Raw genomic sequence first — 13,529 nt, forward strand, 5'->3', positions numbered from 1 at the left:
ATGGCGCACCTGCTCACACAAGTCATCTTGTTCAAAATTGGCTCTCTGACAATGTGGACATGTTTTGGTCGAAAGATTTCTGGCCTCCTAACAGTCCCGACCTAAACCCATTGGACTATTACGTGTGGGGCGTTATCGAGAGACAAACTAATAAATGCAGGCACCCCAACGTCAACTCCCTACGAGCTGCTATCGAGTCAGAATTCGCGACAATTAAACGCGACCAGTTGAAGTCAGCGTGCTCGCGCTTTAGAGCAAGAATAGAGCAGGTCATAGAGGCAGAGGGTGGTTACATAGAATAAAAGTTCTCAGCAAGGACCCTTTAAATGAGATATAACAACATTTTCATGTGTTTTTGTGTATTGACTTAAATAAACAACTTTCTGCACAAAACTTCTTTTGTCCGGATTCTAACGGCGCACCCTGTATAAAGCTCAAGTTTTTTCAAGCTTCAAAGTCGAGCTTTAAAGATTGAATTTTCAAGGCTTATATTATAGAATGCTGAAAGCTTTCGGAATTTTAAGATTGACATTTCGATATTCAAGTTCTCGATTTAAAAATCAACTTAAAATTCAAATAAAAAAATTATCAATAATCGTGTAATGTATCTTGATAATTTCCTAATTCCATTTAAAGACACAGAATCTTAAATTTCTTAGATTTTTTCCTTTTTTCTCTTTTTGTAATTTAAGTTAACAACTTTTCAAAATGCGTTCATTTGTCTTTACTTCTCTCTTCCACTTACACTTTGTTTTTTACACTTTCCCCCTTGGAATAATATCCCATGCGACAACAATTAGTTAATTTCCTTCTTACGTCTAATTAAATCTTCGCGTGCATTTCTCAAACTGTATTTCGTTTAGAACTATTATACACATTTATCAAAGAGCAATTTGGGTGGATCGGATCTTCCAGCTGAAATACTCAAACCTCGAACCTATAGAGTTTGAGTATTTATGACTGAACCACCTCTTTTATTCGATACGTAAAACGATTTTAGAAACAAAAAGGTAGACTGAAACTTTTCTAGTTAAATAACTCTCATACGAGCGTAGCTACATCTTTTCATTCGATTTTCTTTGACGCATTCGGGGCTCTCTCTCTCTTTCTTTCTCTTTCCTATAGAGAAGACTCCTGAAACTTCAAGTAGGGAAGAATGTTGCCGGGACAAGGATGCAATAAGTGGCTTCGAACGAGAATTCGAGACAACAGCCACTCAAATATCTCGCGGCGAGTAACCGCGTGAGCGTTTTAAACGCAAACGAAGGAAACTGCCGTATCCTTTCGAGGCATTCGAACGCGGAAATTTTTATTTCCTTTGTCGGTGGGTCGCGTGCGTTTAAAACGCGTCTATTTATTAACTTCATTCGGGCGAAATTGCGGCAGAAACGCAAAATTTGCCTCGCCACTTCTTACTCTGTGCGTAATGTACGCGGTTTTCTCTAGTTTTCCAGTGGATGCTACCTATGGTGTTCTCCAAGAACATCCCTCTATGCATCTTTATGGAAATTTTGCAATTCTAGCTGCCTCTGGCAAGTAATAATAATGTCTAACGCAGATTCGCATTATGTGTTCTTCTTTTGCATTTACTCCTCTTTTTTTTCTCTTTCCCTGTTTTTTTTTTTTTTTTTTTTTTTTTTGTAGGGATGATCCGTGAATACGAAATGGTATTGTTACGATATATGAAGTGTGCGAACTCGTTATACCGTACGCTGAGTAATGTTTGGAATATTATTCGATGTTTTGCATAGATATATACGCGTGTGAAGAATATTCTGACGCGAACTGTCTGTGTTCGAAAGTAAAATATTTGACACGATGTAATCCTGTGCTTTTATGTTGTTATTAAAACGTTTAAAAGTTACGCAACTTCTAGCGTAGAATAATTTCTTTTTTATTTATAAGCGGTTTACCGGATTGTCGGGTGTAGAATTAGTTGTTCTGTATTTGTAGCAAATTTTTAAATTTACCTTTTACATTCATTTACATATAAGAACAATTTAGATCTTTTGATCACAGAATAAATATGTAAATATTTACGGATCCATTAATTACAATATATGAAATTTATTTCTGTGATTCAATCGTACGTGTAACGGAGATAATTACACGTTCAATTCGTGGCTTTCTTCCCCTTCAATTCGGACAGATTTTCAATAAACGGGCCTCCTAAGATAACACAAAGTTTCAAGACGACTTTTCTTTTAAATTCTAAAATTTTTGTGAAACACGCAGCGAATCCAAGCTTCTGTATTTGTGTATGTATTTTTATCTCGTTTACAATTTATAAATAACATTAATTTGACGAAAGATCAACCGGGCTTTTGTTTATATAGATCGATTGATCAATTTGTTCATCCAGTATAATATCCGATCCTATAGAAATTAATTGAAAGAAAGTTCAACATGTTGAAAAATTATTCCTTCATTTACATTCGTTTTATTCGCAAAATGAGTTAACCGTGCAGTGAACGACTTTTTCCTAAGTTTGTACGGTCCTGTGCTCAACGACCAACGTTCATAAAAGAAAGGGAACGACAAGGAAGGACGTGGAAAATTCAACGATTCATCGTGACAGTCCATTAATATTATTTACACCGAAAGATCGTGTCCGACGTTTGGACGAGAACGTGCTCGCGCCCCGCTCGCCGTTTAAATTTCTATTAAGGACATGATTTGTGCCAGGTCCGGACGAATTAGGAGTAGGTTGAGTCGAGTTTTATGGAAGGACGCTGAACACTCTTATTCCTCGCGCTCCTTAATGACATTTTACTTCCTACCCCCTTGAGTTCAATTTACTCGAACGATTCCACCGTTTCGCGTGCACTTAACGATGCCCCGCGTGATGAATCGTTGGAAACTTTTCTCATACATATCAGAGGATACTCAGTTTTTCCTTAACATTGTCGGAACTCGTCGTTGTAACGTAGCCTAAGCTACGTGGTCGGATAATTCTGTATGGAAATATCAGCGAACTTGACGAGCGTGGACATTATATCGTCGGAGCTAGAGACTTCGTGTTTTTCTATTTTCAGATTTTCTATCCGTCGCGTTAGCGCGTTCGATCACAGCGGTGACTTTAATCTCCAGATCGCAATTTCTTGTGTTTGATATCGACCAATTAAAGCAGTTGACGTCGACGCATAGAACGAATAGTTGGGAAGAATTTTTGTTTCGGAAAAACATTGCCGACACTGCAAGGAATATTCGCTGACAAACTTGTAGAACCTGTGATAATCTCGGAAGTATTTTCAGAAAGAATCCGCATATTAATCTGAAAACGTTCATTCTATCGTTATTACTTGCTTGCCCGAGATCTAGAAGATTCAGTGAAATTCCAGCTTCTGATTCACCAGACTAGACCCATTCGAGAATAATCTCTCGCCATAAACATCCAGATTCCATATAATTGAATTAATAGGGTCGTAAAGTTGGATTCACGATTATATTCGAACCGACAGGCTACGTTACAAATTAAAATGGTATCATAGATTTTGTAACGAAGAACTCGAGTCTCTCGCGTGCATAGAAAATTTCTCGTAAAGTTAAAACGCCACAGAGCGAAGGAGCCCGGAAATGTAACAGAGTTTGCGCTCTTTGCGTGGAGGAAATACAGTCAGAGGGAAAAACAAACGGACTTGTTCAAATATAATAAAAATACGACTTGTTCATGCAGAAGTGTAAATATTGTAAATGTTTCGTTCGATTGTTCACTGAATAATCTACGGTCTACAAGGATACAGCGCTGCTATAAGGACTCGTTCACGTGCCAAAATAATTAATTTCATGTTTTTAAATCTTTGGTATTTTAGTAGCAACGCGCTTCATTGGTGTTTATCTTATATAATTTTTATATAAATATTAATAATGAGAAAACTTGCGCGTCTAACACTGCGCAATACTAATTTCATTAACTACTTAATATCTGGCCGCTTATTTTTGTGCCAAACAGTAGATCCGGCGTTCGACATCCCAAGGCGACGTCATTCTTTTTTGAGGGTAATCGCATCGACAGGAAATAATCGAGCTTTTAACGGGTGTTGGACGAATCATAAGGTGTCCCTCGAACCGCGAAGCAAGGGTTAAAAATAGTTGGTTGGATCGCATTTTTCTTATTGACGGTTCTAATGGAGCTGGACGAAAAGTTGGGAAGCAAAACGGTGTAAAACTGGGAAACAACTTGGTGGCGAAACGTGTATTTGTAACTGTGACGTTGATGAAATGGCTTGGAAGAAATGAAAAGAATTGCGAGATTGTCGATGAATAGCGTGTAAAGATTGGAGAAATGGAAGTGAACGTCCCTTGACATTTTCTGGTGTGAAAACGTTTAAAGGTTGCAAAAGTTAAATTATCGATTAAGTAATGAGATTTTCGAGCAACGTTCTCAATCGTATTGAATTATTAAATAAAAAAGTTAACGATGAAGTAAATGACGCGATAAATTTGATTAGCTTCGCACGAACGTTTTTAATAATAAAAAGATTGAGCAGCGAATATAATTCACAATTATATCGAACTTAATAGGAATAAATAATTCCGACTTGCTGCAACTATCCGAAACTAGACGAAGCTTGGCAGTCAAAATTGACTAGCTGAAGATATTCGATCATAAAATTTACACTTTTGAATAAAGATGATGGACTTGAATGATCAAACAGAACGAAGGATTGAACAAACATAGCATCCAATGAATGAATAAAATCTATCGAAAGTCGTAAAGTGAAAATTCTTCTTAAAAGTGAAATCACTAAAATTCGATACAAACGGAACTCTGTTTCATTTTTAATTCTACTGTAGATCACTTATCGCGTTTTCTATAAAACCGACCAATCCGTGTTTCAATAATTAAGATGTGTACTATTGCATTACCTTCGTACATAAAGTTTATTGCTAATAAACATCGACAATGACACGAAAAATTATACCAACTCGATAATCTGCAGAAAAATGACTTGATTAATTTGAATAAAGAAAGCGAAACGAAAGGAACAACTTGAAATTTTATTACGCGTTTCTTTTTCTATTTTTTATTCCGTTGGAAAATTACTTAGCGATTTGAATAATTTTTCATTAGATCCTTCACGAACCAGGAACACCACAGTCAGAGGAATTGTTCAGCTTGTCCAAAGGATAAATTTTAATTGGTGGCATGCGGCGGCGTACGATAATTATACCGACTAACTCTGATGTGGTGCGCAAGTTGGCTCGGAGCAACGATTATGTCGTGTGCTGATTAATGCGTCAACTTTGTTAACCAGTTGACCGATTCGAGATTTTGCGCCTGGCCACCAACTAAGAGACTTGGCCGGCGAACTTCAAAGCTGCAGCTGGCCACGGAATTCTATTCTTCGCGTAAATAGTTTCGCGAAAGGAGAAGCGTAATTATCGAACGGCGTTTCTTGCCAGCCGCAACTATTTCAATTCCAGCTCTTCTCCTCCCTTACCTATCATTTATTAAACGTCGCCATGTTTATTACGTTCGTGAAACTTTGCGCAGGATTCTCTGTGTAAAATTTTATCCCTCTCGAAAACTAACTCCGCGACGAACGAAACGCAATTAACTGCGATCGTATCCTTTGACTTTTCCTTCGTTCTTTCAGATTGTTGAGAGTCAGGAGTCTGTGATTACTCGTTGCTTTCGTAAGCAGTGCAATATACTTTATTATGTTTATTTTTTAGCTTCCCCCGGTCTTTCTCTAATATTTATTTTCTATAACGCGTACGCGATTTTTGTATCGTTTAATAGCGTTTTATTATTATCTTTAATCGCGTGGTGTTTCGTATTAAAATTTATTGAGACGAAGCTTGTTGTTTTTGAATTAGGAATTTATAATATCTGATAATTTTTCGATATTAAAAAACAATAAAATTTTAACTGGTCAAAGTGTAATTTAAAATAAAATTCGTTAATCGCCATCAACTCTGTAATTCGTTCAAAAGCATCAAAGTAATTTTGCTTACTTTATTTCGTAAAGATGGAAATTTAAATGAAAGGGGAGGAAAATCCCCGAAGGAAGAGAGCGGATAAAAGAAATTGAAAGACGATGAATAAAACAACATGATCGACTTTTTTTACATGACACGCGCAATATGCATAAAAATTGTATTAGACACCAGCGGCATTGGAAAGACATCGGCCAGACAATTATCGAGCACAAGATCGTCTAGAAAATATCCGAATAACTTGATCATACCAGCGTGTTCCACGTTGTTCGTAAATTCTGTCGAAGAATTTATTGATTTGCGGCGATCGTGGGCCACGCTATCAGCTCGTACTCTTGAACTTTTTGATAATTACTTCAAGTTCGCCGGCAAGTTCGGCAACGTGTAATTAAGTACCGCAGATACTTGGTCAGCTAAATTATCGGGAATGAAGTTGAACGAGAACAGCCGAGTTTATTATCGAGCCGAAAGCAAACTTTCCGACCACCGCCAGGTCCAGTCAACATAGTCTTTAACGTAGCCTTTTTACGCGAGACTCTTTTCCTAATCTTTTTTTTTTTCTTTCTTCGTTTTACTATCAGTTCCTCAACTTCTCTGCGAGTTCCTGGGAAAACGGACATCGCTAAAACAGGAAACAGATAACCTCCGCAAAGATCAGAGAAAAATTCTCCATGCCGAAGTCGTAAAGTATTAACTGTTAGGATTCCTGTGCTCTGCGATCAGTTTTCTTTTCTTTCGTGCTATTAGTATTTTCTCCTAATCTTACAAATATTCCTCTAATCTCAATGGAAATATTCTCAATCTCATTACAGATATTCCTCTAACGAATGTAAATGCTTATCAATTTTTCGGTGAATTTCCGAAAGATCTAAATTTTTTGAAATAAAAGTAGGATATATTCTAATTTAACAAAGTATCGACTCGTAATTGTGCAAGTCTTGACGCTTAACTTCTAGAAAAATACAAATTACCAAAATTAATAAGAATACACACGACTATAGTAAGCAATAAACACTCGGATCGTGTAAAAATTTACTCTGTCGTATATTTTATAATTGTGGGGGATGACTGGTTGGTAGTGTTTTATAAATGACGAGATGATTCGATGTTGAAACCGTCAATTATATTTTGAAATAATAAATAAATAAATAAGTACGGACTATGTTCGCTAAGACGCTCGTAATAACGGATTGGCTAATGACAGTGTATAATCGCTAATATAATCGCCGATAGCTGACTGATAACTGAAAAACATGGTCGTCTATTTATACTGGTCGAGGGAGTACAGGAAAATCCAAATTCGTCTTCGTTTGACGGTTGCACGTAGCGACATTGTTTTGCCCGGAGTTTATTTACAAATTGTCCTCTAGCTCATGTGCCGCTACATGATTATTCTTTATCAGAGTCCTCTCTTTAGTAAATAGATTTTATTCCAATATATTCCAATATAACGAATCAAACGATCTTTATCATCATCGATTTGATCTAAAAAACCAAAGGTTGTCCAATTGTGTATTACGTTCGCGCAATAATAATTAAAAGGATCGATGGCCTGGCAAAAACACAGCGATATTGTAGAAAAATGCTACGTCGGGTAGGAAAGTGTTCGAGTTGGCTAGACACGATCAGCGAAACCTGTAATTTTCTTTCCGGATGGAATATCCCATTCGATGATGAATTACTTGTCGTCGTAGTCGAATGGCTGACACGCGAATCATGTTGCACGGCGACCGATGAACGCGATATATTTTTTCCCTGCCACTTGTTCGATAAAACGTGTTGGATAGGTGGAAATATGTTCCTTCGTTTCTTGGAAACTTCAACAGCTAATGAATTTCTTATGATGAAAGATAAGATGAGGATTGTGAGAATATGAATGGCCGTGTAACAGGTAATGTGTTTATTACAGTACGTTTCCGCGGAAACTACTTTTTGTGATTAATATATAATCGATGATTTGTTAATTCTGGCTTTCGTCTTTTTCAATTTCGAATTTCTGAAGAATATTTCACCGTACGTTAATTTTATTGGTTTGGCAACTGAGTGATTGCGGATTTTGTCATTAGGTGGTAATGAAAAAATTCGCAATTACTTTGTTGCCAACCCAATACGTGTGAATATTTTAATTTTGGCCAGTGAAGAGGTCTCTATTTTATTGCTTGCTTTAATATATTATTGTATATCTGTACGGACGAGAATCAGGTTTAGCGTGAACAGGATTTGCGATGTATGAACGCTAGATTAACATTAGAACTACCGATAGCTAACACGAAGCTATTTCTACCAAAACCAGCCAAACTGACTGGTCTTTAAAAAATATGTAATAATAGAATATTTGTATATTTATTGATTTATTACTTTCTTACAGAAGCAATTCCATGATACGTAGTACATTTTTGATATTAATAACCCATCTGGGATCATAACTCCTAAACGAGGGTTGACACATTTATAAAATTGTAGAACCAGTTATTTTGACTGGTGTGGTATATCTAGTGTTAGCATCTAGCGATCGATCCGGAATTTTCCTCATAACTGATATCATCGTATCGAATGATACGCGGTAAAAATTAAAAAAATACATGGCAAGTTGTACGAGACGAGGAAACTGGTTAATTGGGGTTCGATAAACAGATCGCAGCACCCTTTTACACTTTGACAAGTAGCAGTCGTTTTCACTGGTATTGGTATAAGTAGCCCTGATACAAAATTATTTTCAGTTTGAATACATAAAAAACAAAATAAAAGTCATTATATTTTTCTTTTAGTTATCGTTGTGAAAAAAATATAACATGCAGTATGAATTTTAAAATAAAATTGTAAAACCAGTCAACTTAACTAGTGTGTTAGTTCTAGTGTTAATGCTAATATCGAGGCAGTGTTACACGTCGATGATCTTAATTGGGGAAACAAGTTTGCTATTAAATTTAAATATTACAATTTTTAGAGGTTTCAATTCGTCGTAGCATTTTTATTACCATTGCTTCGATGTTTGGGAAATTTTCAAAATATTTCCTAAGAAGCGCATTAATTTCTTTGCAACGAATGTTCCATTGCTGTTCGTAACACGCAGAATAGTATATGAATACCGCATGAGATTCACTCATACTGGAACTACCGTTTGTACCATCCACAGACAAAATACAATCCTCTCCTGCAAACTTGGCCCATTTTCTCAAACTCACGAGCCTAAATTGCCTCGCTTGCAAACCCACCTCCCAGGAATTACCCTTTCCTTATCAGTCGTAAAATTACTCTCCCTTCACGGTGGATCCCCGTTGCGACACACGATAAGAAGAAACAAACGAAAATGACACAGAAATGATCTCGATTTCACCGCGATTCCACGCTTGTCTAACTCGCAAGTTCGGTCGAACGTGTGATTCGAGAGACGCAAAGAACCGGAAATTACCGTCTATGAAGAACCTCGTGTCTCTGGTTAACGACGGGAATAGTAACGTTGCAAATGGTTACTATGCTTTTGAAAATATTTCAAAAAGGTTTGTTTTTTTAAATAATTTCGTTCTTCTTAATGAAAGCACGTGTATGTATACGCCTATGTCATCGATGTAACATTGCTCAACTAAGAACACAATAAACAACAATAAACTAAGAACCACAGAAGAATGACAATGTTACAAACACTGTTTTATTTTTGTATCTTTATATGTTTATTTCATAAATTACTAATTTTGCATTATTTACCCGGCTCGTATCTGTATATTAGCTTGTCCGAAAAGTTTTTTTCGTTTTATAACGAAATAATAGGCGCACAATGTTTTTTGTTTTATAATATTTTATTGAATTAAGCACGAACATAATAGTAAAAACAGATCGAAATGGATCATACCAAATTCAATAAAATAATATAAAATAGAAATTTTTGTTCATCTATTATCACCTTTTGAAACGAAAGAAATTTTTCGGACAACCTAATACATATCTATATACACGAAACAGAGAAGCTCCACTAGAAAGTTACATATTTCGTCGTATGTTTCAAGTGAAAATATTAAATCACAATTGATTTAAATATATAATGTAACTGGTGTGAAAGTTTCCAGGCGGCGTGTGTATGGTATTATCGAGTGGTGTTTAATAATGGACAAGCAGATGCGTTCGTTGATCGAGCAGGGACGATTATTGAATCGGTCCCGTTGGCAGCGTTGCGTTAAGCAGGTCATCGATTATAAGTCAAAGCATCATCTATCAAGCGATGGAACGTATGGCGTACAGCACGTGTCTAGGGGGACTGAATATGCACCGAACTGTGAAGTTTTCTTTGCTTCGGTGCAACAGTTTCCTTCGTTCCAACGGATCGCCATGGCCCGTGCCTTTACACCTGGCTGCATGCGATGATAGCCTGGATAATACTTGGCCAACCGGAAGTTATAGTTCACAGTAGTCTGCCTCGAAATCGCTCGTTGCAAGACACATTAAAAAAGGGGCATGCGTGTCTCGTCCGCAAGAAGCCTCTCTATGGCTCGAATTGCTTGAGTTGTTATCGACTTATTTATTTAAACACAGGATGTTCACTTTGTCCCGATTGTCAATTTGCGATGATTTAAGTCCGTTGATTGTTCTCGCTTTTTCTACGCGCTACAGATATCTTCTTCTTTCGGATTAATTCATTCGTAAAAAGTATGAAATATAGGAAAAGTAATAGAACAATATCGAAGACAAAAATGAAATATTTTAGATAATTTTGTTGCATTACAAACGTTAGCTCTTAAATTTACTTAAAAAATTACTATTGTTCACAAGTTATCTTCTTCTAAGAAAGAAACTTACAAACAGAAATCTTTTGTTTCTCAACGATTACAAATTAATCGTGTATTTATTTAATGAAATCGAACAGAAACTGGAGTCGATTAGTTCTCGGTTTCTACATGTAGCTGTACATGTAAAAAATTAGCTTGCGAGTTGATAAAGACTTTGATAAAGCTACGTGCGTTACGCTTTTTATTTCCAAAATCTTATATTATATTATAATTCCTACAGATATGCGCCTGCTCTACAAGGTTGCATTTTTAACTTTATAAAAGCAGTTAGAAGCAATAAAACTCCGTATGACAAGGTCGAAGCTGTCAGAACGATTCAAACCTATAGAATGATCTATGTAATATTCATTGTGCGCATTGTACTGCGATTTTTTCGCGTAAACAACAATGTTGCGTGTCGCGTATCAATGACATTGTCATACATACGATGAATGGTGATAAAATTGCGCCGGAGTCTGACGGCCACGTGGGAAATTCAGTTCGTGTCAGTCCACGCTTGTCACACAGCTGATGCTCCAATATGTGTACGTACCTGAAACACATCATAATCCGTAAAACTTTTAAACGTGTCCCGTGGAAACGCGATACGAAATCGGAATACGGAACGTTTTGACAGTCAGCGTACGTACATGAACAAAGAGTATCATTAAATGGAAAATGGGTTGGAATTTTGATGAAAGACAGAGAACACGACAGGGAATATATAGAATAATGATGAAAGAGGTGGAAAAATAGGGTATTCGATGATTCACGTTTGCGGAAACGCGATGGAAATTGAAAAAAGGAATTTTCATTTGCGTTGCGGAACACGTACGTACGTTTTGTCATCGAATCGATTGAAGGGATATTCCAGTTTTGTGGAAAATGGATATTTGGAAATGGGATTATGTCGACCTTCTGTGATTTTTGCAACGAATAATTCTTTAGGGAATTGCAAATTCTCGTTACGGAAATTTTTCATTTTCAACTCTCGAAGATTAAAATTGTTACGTTCGAATTCGAAAAATTGAAAATTTGAACGTTTCGACTTAGAAAATTAAAAGAATCGTACACGCTTCGACTCAAGACTTTCGAAATTTTGTATGTTTCAATCGGAAAATTTGATACCTCGATTGTTTCAACCTAAAAACATCGAAATCCTTGAGCGTTTGATTTAAAGGATTGGAAATAATTTTTGATGTTTGAATTAAGAAACTTGAAGTCTCGAATGTTTAAATTCAATTTGAAACTCTTCAATTTCAACACATTTTACCCGCATATTTTCAATTCAACACATTTATTCCAATTTCCCAAGTAAAACTCGTTCGATCGCTTATTTAATGGTTACTACACCCATTTCCTTGTGTCGAACAATCGATAGAGCTAACTATCAACCTAGAAATTCTATATTGAAATCCGATATCTTTAAACGACGTATCTATATACAGTACAGAGAATGTCGAATGTCCAGATGGAAAACAATTAATCGAAAGTTGTGCGAGATAATCTTTTATGTTTTATGCACTGAAAACGAAGGAACTGGACGTGAAAGAAAAAAGGAAGAGTATGAATAAACGAGTAATCAAAAAGCATTGTTTCTTTTCCCGTAAAAGCCGATAAGAGAACCAAGCAATCTGCTTTTCTCCAGAAATTTCATCGCTCTTTCAAGTCTTCGGCATTGTGATACGACGAATTGTTGTCTCGCGTACCGAAAAGTCATTCCTGCCAACGATTCTTTCATAGACGTATTTTCGGGATAACATCGATCGCTCTTCTCCCTTTCTTTATTATTTGTTTTTTTGTCTTCCGCGATCCTTGAATAAGACATCGTCAAAGGATAGCGTCTTTGTGACAATGACTTTCGAGAACGTGAAAATGAAACAAGTATCGAATTGGATCTCGACGTGGAATTCGGAATAAGAGAGAATAAAAGAAAGAAATTTAAGTGGAAGAACAAATTTCAAAATGTCCGAATATACTCGCTGACACTCGCCGAGTGATTATAACATAATGTTCATGTTTTCATTATTTTATTATTAACGTTCGTTTGTTATAGGATTCGAAACTGCAGAAGTTTATGTAATTTCGTTAAATTTCTAAGATGTTGGAAGATATCCAAGTTCGTTAATTTCACGGTATTTTTAAGGCTCCTAATCTTGTTTTGCGATTCTGTATCGGATACCGCAAGCCATTTTCCAATAGAAGATTCCAACAGCTTATAACGACGGTGTTCGTTTTTCAACAACGTGCATGAAGATGTAGTAGAGGTTTTGAGGAAAAGACCACACAATGCCTGCATTGTGATCCAATTCCAAACGTTTTTCTCGTTCAAAAAGCACAGAGCGCGTTTTATCTCCGTATATTACGAAGATCGTCGATTTCGAAAAATTAGAAAAATTGAAGGTTTAAAATACGTGGAACGAAAATTATAATTTGATACAGTAATAATAATTTAATTCGTATTTCATTCAGTTCTACGTAACGAGGGCATAAGTTATAAGATTCTACAACAAAATTCGATTCTAGGTTTTAAATTGAACTCCACCGTTGCAGATTATATTCTTGAAATCCAAAGTAAAAATTAATACAGGCCAGGAAATATAAGAAAAAGATATCTATTAGAACATCCACCAGTGAGAAGCACATAAAAACTTTCTACCATTCATATGCATTTTATTAATAACGAAAGTGCGCTCATGTTAAATGTTAAATGAATTCTATCGGAATCACGTCGATAATCATAAAATTTCAATGAAATGGAAATTGAATGAATGAAATTACTAATACACTTGAATATTACCTAGAACATGACTGATTTAGAGTATG

The 13,529-nt window shown here is 36.1% G+C and overlaps 1 protein-coding gene across 2 annotated transcripts in view; it reads right to left on the bottom strand.

The window, feature by feature from the left end:
• Nucleotides 1–13,529, bottom strand: part of LOC132907400 (uncharacterized) — a 538,994-nt gene that overhangs the window by 300,180 nt on the left and 225,285 nt on the right. The window lies entirely within an intron of this gene.

The sequence above is a fragment of the Bombus pascuorum genome, chromosome 5, assembly GCF_905332965.1.
Source record: "Bombus pascuorum chromosome 5, iyBomPasc1.1, whole genome shotgun sequence".
Lineage (NCBI taxonomy): Eukaryota > Metazoa > Arthropoda > Insecta > Hymenoptera > Apidae > Bombus > Bombus pascuorum.